The sequence below is a fragment of the Typopeltis vanoorti genome, chromosome 14, assembly GCF_054136105.1.
Source record: "Typopeltis vanoorti isolate ZY-2024b chromosome 14, IOZ_Tvanoo_1.0, whole genome shotgun sequence".
Lineage (NCBI taxonomy): Eukaryota > Metazoa > Arthropoda > Arachnida > Uropygi > Thelyphonidae > Typopeltis > Typopeltis vanoorti.
In genome coordinates, this window is record NC_143562.1 from 92,873,698 (window position 1) to 92,883,022 (window position 9,325).

The following is a 9,325-nucleotide window of genomic DNA, read 5'->3' on the forward strand; positions in this document are numbered from 1 at the left end:
GTCCTGCTTACTGGAGGCCTGAAAAAGTTCCATGTCTGGTCCCTAGAGCAGAGTTTCTGGACTATGTAAAAATAATTTAAATACAAATATATATAAAATTGATTTTAAAAAAATCCTTAATCCACCCGCACTACAAAATGTACTATAGGTTTGCAAATGATCTTTCGTGGGTGGAAGCAACATAAAACTGTAAGTTTGAATCACACTACGTGCAGAGATGTTTGTTAATGTCTTTAAAAAGTAAACAATTCATTGCTAGGAGATTAAAAAAAAACTTTTCAAGATACTTTAAAACATTTCATGTATGATCTCTAAAGCAGGATTTCCAGATTATATAGCGATTAGCTCTCAATGGGACTAATGTGTAATGAGCAAGGTTCACATAAAAAAGCACCAGTTTCGTTTCTGGATCAATCAAATTAACCTTGTAGTCATGATAATCATTGAAACTGTTTGATTGGTTGGCCAAGTGGACAGCATACCCACTCTCCAACCAACAGGTTGTGGGTTCAAATCATACTTTTGGCATGGATGTTTGTAAAAGCCTCCTCTAGAAGAGCATGCATAGCTCTTTGAGTTTATAAGGCTTGTCTTTTTAAACAAACAAAAATTATCAATTTCACCTCTCTCCCCTTTTTTTTTTTTTTTTCAATGTGAATCACACCAGCTGCAGGTGGTAACAAACCTACATCAATTACCATAATGGATGAAGTTAGATAATCTGTAAACCATGCTATAAAAACCTACATGGAACTTTTTCAAAAACCAGTTCAGGTCTCCAGTAAATAGAGAGGTTGACTCACCAGCTGAGAAAATTCATTTCCCACCTAATCTAAATATTAAGACAATAACACAGATCAGTGGGCCTGAATTAAATTTTTTTACAAAGATGGATATGTAATAAGACAATTTGAGGTGGTTAAAAATAAGGTAAGCGCTCTTATATCCAAAGAGTTTAAGAAATGGAGAATCTTTATATCAATTATTCTGTATATCAGAGCCATTGTGTTCAACATATAAATTTTATTACCATTACATATGAACTATTAGTGGCATCTGTCAAACCACAAAATTTCGAGGGAAAAAAAAAATAGATATACATATATAAGCATGTAGACTTTATCAGTTCATGGATATATAAATTAGAGTTTATAAGGCAGAAGACCAGAATAAGATATTAACAATTACTTGAAGCAAAAAAACAAATTTCATCCTAATTAGATAGAATTTCTTTGGGTGTAAAAGGAAAGCCAGTAGACATACAGTAAAGATTAACAAAGGTGACAACCCTATGTAGTTATACAAGAATCAGATGATTTTTAAAAAAAATTCTAATTATGCATTGCATTAGTAAATAATAATATTTTTTGGTTTACCGATCAAGTGTTGATCAATTTTATTAACTGAACCAACTAGTTTCGCCACACTTATCTGTTGGCATCTTCAGGGCTTACATAGAGGTTTAAACAATCTCACAATTATGCGTAACTGCAAAGTGACAAGAATAACTGTAAAAAACTGACTAGAATAATTACAAATAAAATAGTATCGAACGTGAGTGAAACACGTATCGTGTGTACAAGATCAGCTAGCTGTTGCTGAGGAACTTTCTGTAGTTTGTATTAAAGTTCATTTCTTCCGTTTTTAAGGTTCTGATTAGGGTTTTCCATATCTCTGGGAGTATTAGGCCTTGATTTCTGTTAAGGTTGACAGTAGAACGGGCAACTGTGGCTGCCTCTTTGAAAATTCTTGAATGGTAATCTTCCTCTATAAAAGGGGAACAGCTTTTGTCCCACTCGATGACATGGTTAGTTGTAGAGAAATGAGACGATAGGCCAGAAATGTCCTGTCTGTTGTTTTTGACATAGCCAATGTGCTCCTTTTTCCTGATTTCGGGGCTTCTCGAAGTCTGTCCGATGTAACTAGAGCCACATGAGCATGGAATATTATAAACTCCAGCATATTTGTAGAAAGGATGGTTGTCTTTTGGAGATCTTAGTAGTTTACTAATAGATTCTATTGGTTTGAATGTTACTCTTATTTTATGTTGTTTGAGGAGATTGGCGAGCTTGTTGGAGATGCCACTTACAAATGGAATTGCAATTGTTTTTATATATGCAAATCGCTCTTTTCTTTAACATGTGTACAATGCTGAGTTTATGTGAGATGTGGTGGGAGAAGTTGAAATGTAGGTAGCGACCTGTATTGGTCGGTTTTCTGTACACCGATAGATTTATACTGCCGTCAATTTGTTTTTTGATTAAGATGTCTAAAAACGGTAGTTGTTTTTCTCTTTCAAGTTCCAGAGTGAATTTAATAGAATGATGGAAGGCATTGATCTTTTTGAGAAAATCATATATGTCATCTTTGTTATTATTCCATAACTGTATAATTCCTAAGTTTTTACATCTTAAACCTCGTTTCAATACTAGACAAGCTAAAAATATTTATTTGAAGACATCGATGTTACTCGTTCGTGAAAGGTTACAACACACAAGATTTGTGCTTAGTCAAATTGACTCGCAATGTTATGAACTGTTCATGGATCTCTCCAGCTCTTTAGATGAGGAAATTTGGCAAGTCTTAGATAAAATGATTAATACCAGTTTCACCAAAGCTTTTAACAAAAGCAGACAGACCCAGATTAAAAAATTTAACCACCTTTATACCACCCACAATGAGTCTAAACTTTCTCTACCAGACAACCAAGTTATTATTAATTTCTCAAAACCACATCTTAAGTAAACCTGAAATCGATATTCTCAAAAAAAGGTTTCAACTATGCAATAGCTCCTCAACGGATTCCTAAGGTAGATTTCATTTGTAGTCTAGATAAAGGAATCTCATTATTACCGCCTCACACAGCAAATGATCTAAGACTAAAAAGTTGTATAGTACTTTCCTCTGCATATTCCACAAAACAAAACTTCTCATTAGATAGAAGGACTATTCGTAATTTAAAAAACAACAAAGACATCATAATACTTAAAGCAGATAAAGGAAACAGTACTGTAATACTGAACTCAAAGGACTATGAGGACAAAGTCAACCATCTACTATCTGACTTGTCTGTATACTGTCTTTTAACAAAAGATCCAACATTAAAAAACCACAATGATACCAATGAATTACTATGCAATTTATCCAACTGGCCAACAGACTTGATTCAAAAACTAAAATCGATGCATCCTTTAACTCCGAGACTCTATGGTGTGCCAAAAGTGCACAAAGATGGTATTCCTTTACGCCCAATCGTTGATGCAATCAACTCTCCTACCTACTTATTGTCAAAACATCTCTCGAAACTCTTGCAGCAACACATCCACAACTCAGAGAGTTACATTAAAAACTCCAGACATTTTGTGGAAAAGTTAAAAAACATCAAGATATCGGATAATGATCTTCTAGTCAGCTTAGATGTCACCTCTCTCTTTACAAACGTTCCTGTAGTAGAGGTCATTGACATCTTAAGTACCTTGTTCCCATAAGATATAACCTCATTGTTTGCTCACTGCCTAAACTCCAACTACTTTTCTTGGAAAAATAAGATCTATCAACAATTAACAGGCTTGGCAATGGGGAGCCCACTCTCACCTTCATGTGCTGACCTTTATGGAAGACTTAGAAAACAAAATCTTATCGCAAATTTTTCCTAAACCTAAAATTTGGTCTAGATATGTGGACGATATCTTCATCGTATGGAACAATAACAAAAAACCGACAGATTGTGTACAGAAAACCGACCAATACAGGTCGCTACCTACATTTCAACTCCTCCCACCACATCTCACATAAACTCAGCATTGTACACATGTTAAAGAAAAGAGCGATTCGCATCACAACGGACAACAAGACCCTTCAAGATGAGTTAAAATTTATTTCCAACAATTTGTACTTGAACGGATATCCAAGAAGACTAGTCAATAAAATCCTTTTCTCTGAACCACCACAAAGAGAACAAGAAGATATTCAATACATAAAAACGATTGCAATTCCGTTTATAAGTGGCATCTCCAACAAGCTTGCCAATCTCCTCAAACAACATAAAATAAGAGTAACATTCAAACCAATAGAATCTATTAGTAAACTACTAAGATCTCCAAAAGACAACCATCCTTTCTACAAATATGCTGGAGTTTATAATATTCCATGCTCATGTGGCTCTAGTTACATCGGACAGACTTCGAGAAGCCTCGAAATCAGGAAAAAGGAGCACATTGGCTATGTCAAAAACAACAGACAGGACATTTCTGGCCTATCGTCTCATTTCTCTACAACTAACCATGTCATCGATATGCAAATATCATGATATGCAAATTCCTGATTATTATACTGTATTTTTTTTCTTTTGAATAATTGAGAATTTTAATGACCATCTGTTGTCCTGTGATCTTTTTTTCAAAAATGATTATTTTATTGCAATTTTATATTGTGTTCCATTATTAATGTACTGAGGATGGCTATGTAGACAAAAATTTTACAGCCAATAAATTTATTTCATGAGAGTTTAAATTTCCATCTATAATTTTTGAAAGTAAAGGCATAGGTAGAAGATTTGGATAATGCAGGCCAACCAGTTATATAAAAGTTAAGCAAACATCTGTGCTGTGGCATCCTGAACATCAGTTGCATCAGAATTTAAGCCTTACAGAATTTAGTTCTAGTTAGGTACTGCAAATTATACAATCTGTCTGGGCTATCTCAAGAATACTTACATCTTCCTAATTTAGACAAAAATCAATTTTGTATATATTCTTTTCTTGACATTACAAACTTCACTATAACATATGAAAAGTACATTAAAATGACAGGATAGTTTCAAAAATATACTTTAAACATAAAAAATTTTATTTATTTGCCAGAAAATATTACACATTTTCTGCAATGCATAATCAGTAGTTAATGATATGGCATTTATTTTAATAATGATTTAAGAGATTACAAATGTGTTCTTAATCAATGCCAGAAAAACAATAAGAACCATTTCACAAAGAACAAAATTAAATCATAGCTAATTGTTCTTCATGAAACAGTTGTTGAGTTCATAAGAAAGATTCCAGTAATTAAACCACATGTTTATTACAATAAATAAAAATAAAAAAAAAACCGACAAGTTTCGTAAGTCATATGACTTACATCTTCAGGGGTCAAAGGTAACTAAAAGTTTAAACACATGAAATGAGAAATTACTCAAAATAGTTCATTCTATGCCGTTGTCTAACTGTTCATTAAATTGAATATCCGAATCTACATTCGGATATTCAATTTAATGAACTATTCGAGTAATTTCTCATTTCATGTGTTTAAACTTTTAGTTACCTTTGATCCCTGAAGATGCAAGTCATACGACTTACGAAACTTGTCGGGTTTGTTTTTTATTGTTATTTATCGTAATAAACATGTGGTCCAATTACCGGAATCTTTCTTATGAACTGATAAACCACAGAAACCTTCGCATAGAACTAGAAGTTGTTGAGTTGTTGAAAAATTTTTTTGAATCTGAAAAAGTTACAAAAGTTATTTTTGAATAAATTATTTACTTTTCTATTTTTTTATATTGCATAGGGAGAGACTGAAAAAAAACATACAATATAACAGTGCTGTGAAGATGTAAGTGGTTAAGAAAAAAAGAAGGAACTTGCTGATCAGGGCTGGATTTAAGGGTGTCATGGCTATAAGGCATAATTTTTAAAACTCTCCAAACTCTGAGTAAATTTAAGTAATCTATACTGAAGCTGAGACCCTAAGCTGTAGCTTTTCTAGTTTATACATAAATCTTGTCCTTCTGCTGCCATGTTTCTATGAGAAAGGCTGTTCCATAGAACAGAAGTAGATGGAATGGAAGAGAGAAACACTGGTTCAATATGTCTGAAGATGGGCAATGTTAATTATGACCAGCAGCTGGTTGTATTTTTATATGCTTAGTGTTAGTGAGGATAGCTATTAATACCTTTCTCCCTTTGTTTTTGGGAAACTGAAATGCACAAAAGGGCAATAGTTTTATGGTTGACTTTATTTCACTTTTTTTGGGGGAGATGGAATGAATATATGTTTGCTTCCATTTTTTTTATTACATTAATTCCAAACACACACACACACACACACACACACACAAAGCAGTTGCAAAACCTACAGGGCACTGGTATCCTGTGGCAGCCGGGATTAAGGGAGAAGTAACCTATTGATATTTTTCTTGAAAAGTTGAAACATATAGTTGAGAAAACATTGTAATGAAGATTGTTCTGCACAAAATAGAGCCATATGGAATGAAAAAGGTAGAAAAGCAAGTTTGGTGGGTTTGTAGCTAGATTGTAAATGGATGTTGGCTAGCACTGATTGTAGAAAAGACAAGTCTGAAAAAATCATCTGAAAGAGTGCTGGTTGGAGTCAGTCAGTGAGAGAGAGAGAAAAAAATCACTCAAACTGCTTTCCTCTAAACAACATCCAGAATCATCTACCTTATCTTAAGGAAATGTTACAACAGCACCATTAAGATGGGAGGGAGAGAGGGAAACCTGAATGCTTGACTGCCATTGAACAGGAGAGGTTGATATGAGAGAGTCAAGTGTGTTTTTAACTTCAGCCACTGGGCATATGCTAAATTCTTGGCTCTTGGTCTGCTTTGGCACAATTATTGGAGAACCAATAATTGTACCAAAATGTAGTAAAACTTTGTGGTAAATCTAAGCCTCTGCTCATCACAACATAATAGGATAGTTTCTCAATGATGGAAAAGTGTATTTGCTAAGTGAAAACACTACACATAAAGATTTAAAATAAAAAAAATTTTAAAAAAGTTTATATCTTTTTAGTTTAAATTTAATTAAAAATTGTAAACATTACATCACTTAAATAAACAATTAAGATTTTAGTATACATCACTTCACATTAACAAACACAGTAAATAATTGGCAGATTTTTTAACAATAAATATTTTGATGTAATAAATGTACATTTTTTGCTTTCAGATGTGCTTCGTCAAAATGATAAATGTATTTCTTCCATGCATCAAGAATATTGCTTTTATTTTTTTAAACTCCATAAACTGGCAACGATGAGGAAGAGAGGATCCAGAACTGAGTGACCAAGATAGTGGCAGGTCTATGAAATGAACCTTATGAGAACAGGTTGAAGATTTATGGATTACAGAACTGGTTGATAGGCAGAAAAAGGGGTAATAGGATGTAGACATAAAGATTACTGAGAGAGTTTTTACAAGATTAATTCACAGAGGAAATTTTTCAGGACAGTTCTGGTGGTGGGAGAACTTGGGGCCATCCATGGAAACTGAGCAAGTGTAGTTTGCAAGAATGTTAGAACTAGGTTTTTCGCTTGGAGAGTAGTGAATGAGTGGAAGTGGTCACCAGTCTGTTGTGGGTGCCATTACTGTGAATGAGTTCAAAGCAAAGTATGATAGATAGATACTGTGCAAATTTTAGATAGTTCTTGACATGATGTTTAGGGACTCCCTCAATGAGGGAGTCCCTAAACATCATGTCAAGGACTCCTTGGAGTGTAGTAGCCCGTAATAATAATAAAGGCTCCCTGATTTTTTTGATCTTTCTAAGACTGCAAGACAGTTTATATCAGATGATACATATGCAAACAAGTACTGTGGAAGAAAAGTGGCTTAAATTGCTCTTCTAAAAAATTAAAAAAGTATATGAGTCTGTGATGAGGCCTTAGACTCCTTGGTGGTGTCACATAATAATATTGTTTTGTCAATGTAGAAACATGCCAATATTACAAATAAAGGTAATCTTTTCAGAATCCTCATCTCTATCCTATTATAAACATTAATAAGATGGATGATGATTCTGAACTATCATTATCATTGTTCAGAAACATCATCCCCATCCTATCTCTTCCAAGAACAGCATCTCACAACTCTTTCAGTTTGATATATACAGATATTCAAAAATAAATAAATACATACATATGCTACTTGTATAGAATTTCATCTCCTCTAAGAATCAAGTGATTGCAATTAAGGTTCTTGGCGAATTTATTTAACGTGCGGCACTGCAATTCATGAAATGTTATTACTATAAAGTAATAATACTTCATATTTCTTTTACTAAAACTACTGCAATAATACTATCAGCCTTAATATTAGTTGGAAATACTATTATTTCTTCAATTATCTTAACACTTTTAACATAATATATCTTCAAAAAAAAAAAATAATAATAATCTATCGGCCTGTTGTCAATTTCTTACATCTTAACTCATTCACCTAAAACCATCTTTATTTTCCATGCAATATGAACATTTTTATATCTCTAGGAATGGATTTAATTCTTGCAACAAATGCAAATCTGAGAAGAAAAAAAAAAAAAAAAAAAAAAAAGGAAAACAAAGCGGGCAATACCAAAATATTCAGATAACCTTCTAACTACCGTGTTAATTATTTATTTTATTTTAATTTTTTTTTGTAATATGACATACATATGCTTATTACCTATCAGAAAGTTTGCTATTGACATCGCGAATATCAAATCATACCTGCTTCCAAGTCATTTCACATCAAAATCTTGAGAACTTAAAAACCATTTTTCACAACTGACAATTGTTTGTGAAGCGTGGTAGAGTCTTTTGGTGGCATAACATACATAGAAAAGATCTTTCTTTTTAGAAAGATAAGATTTTTTCTGTATATTTAACAAGTAACACATTTTCTAAGGATACGATCTGCACAACCGAACAGCACAGAATCATTAACGATTAAGTACTCAACACAACACGCCACTTTGGTAAAAACACGACGAACAGAATCCATTTTGCAAACGCTACGAGGATTGGTTATTACTATATGGCAAAAGATGATACAACCTTCGCTGCAGTTGGTTCAATTACAATTTATTTAACAAATGCCGATAATCCTCAACTTCTTTTCACATTCACTTTTAGTTCAGTATAACATGACATGTCATTCGAATTTCATTTTACTACTAGAGGTCGGCAGCGACAAAGAATGTGGTTTTAGGCTTCAGCTGTAGTTTGAAAAACCTATCTGATTTATCGAACTCATTGTATTAGAAACAACTCAGATTATAGAAGAAAAGCAAAAAAAAAAAGGGAAAAAACTCGCATTGTAATGTTTACTGGTGGTATTACAGTTATTCATGATTGCTTCAGTTGTTGCTTTGACTCAATGCAATATATTAATTTGAAATCCCAAAGATGTATTTATCATACCTTTTCGTAATGACTAGTGTAATTTATGTGTTTACTTAAGTTTTTTTTTTTCTAGAGGGGAGATAGCAAGGTAAGAAAAATGCATTGAACTGCCTTATTCCTGGTACAAGAAGGGGAATGTATGTGT

General features: G+C 33.1%; 1 protein-coding gene across 4 annotated transcripts in view; it reads right to left on the reverse strand.

The window, feature by feature from the left end:
* The window catches only part of LOC150099762 (uncharacterized protein C2orf42 homolog), a 243,042-nt gene extending 234,134 nt beyond the window's left edge, over window positions 1–8,908 (reverse strand). The window contains exon 1 of one of the 4 annotated variants that reach the window (XM_090403602.1): window positions 8,506–8,908. The gene's annotated coding sequence lies outside the window, so the exon portion shown is untranslated. Of the gene's footprint in view, window positions 1–8,461 lie in introns of all 4 variants that reach the window. The other 3 variants (XM_090403600.1, XM_090403603.1, XM_090403601.1) reach the window with 3 other exon arrangements.
* Window positions 8,909–9,325: the final 417 nt, after the last annotated feature.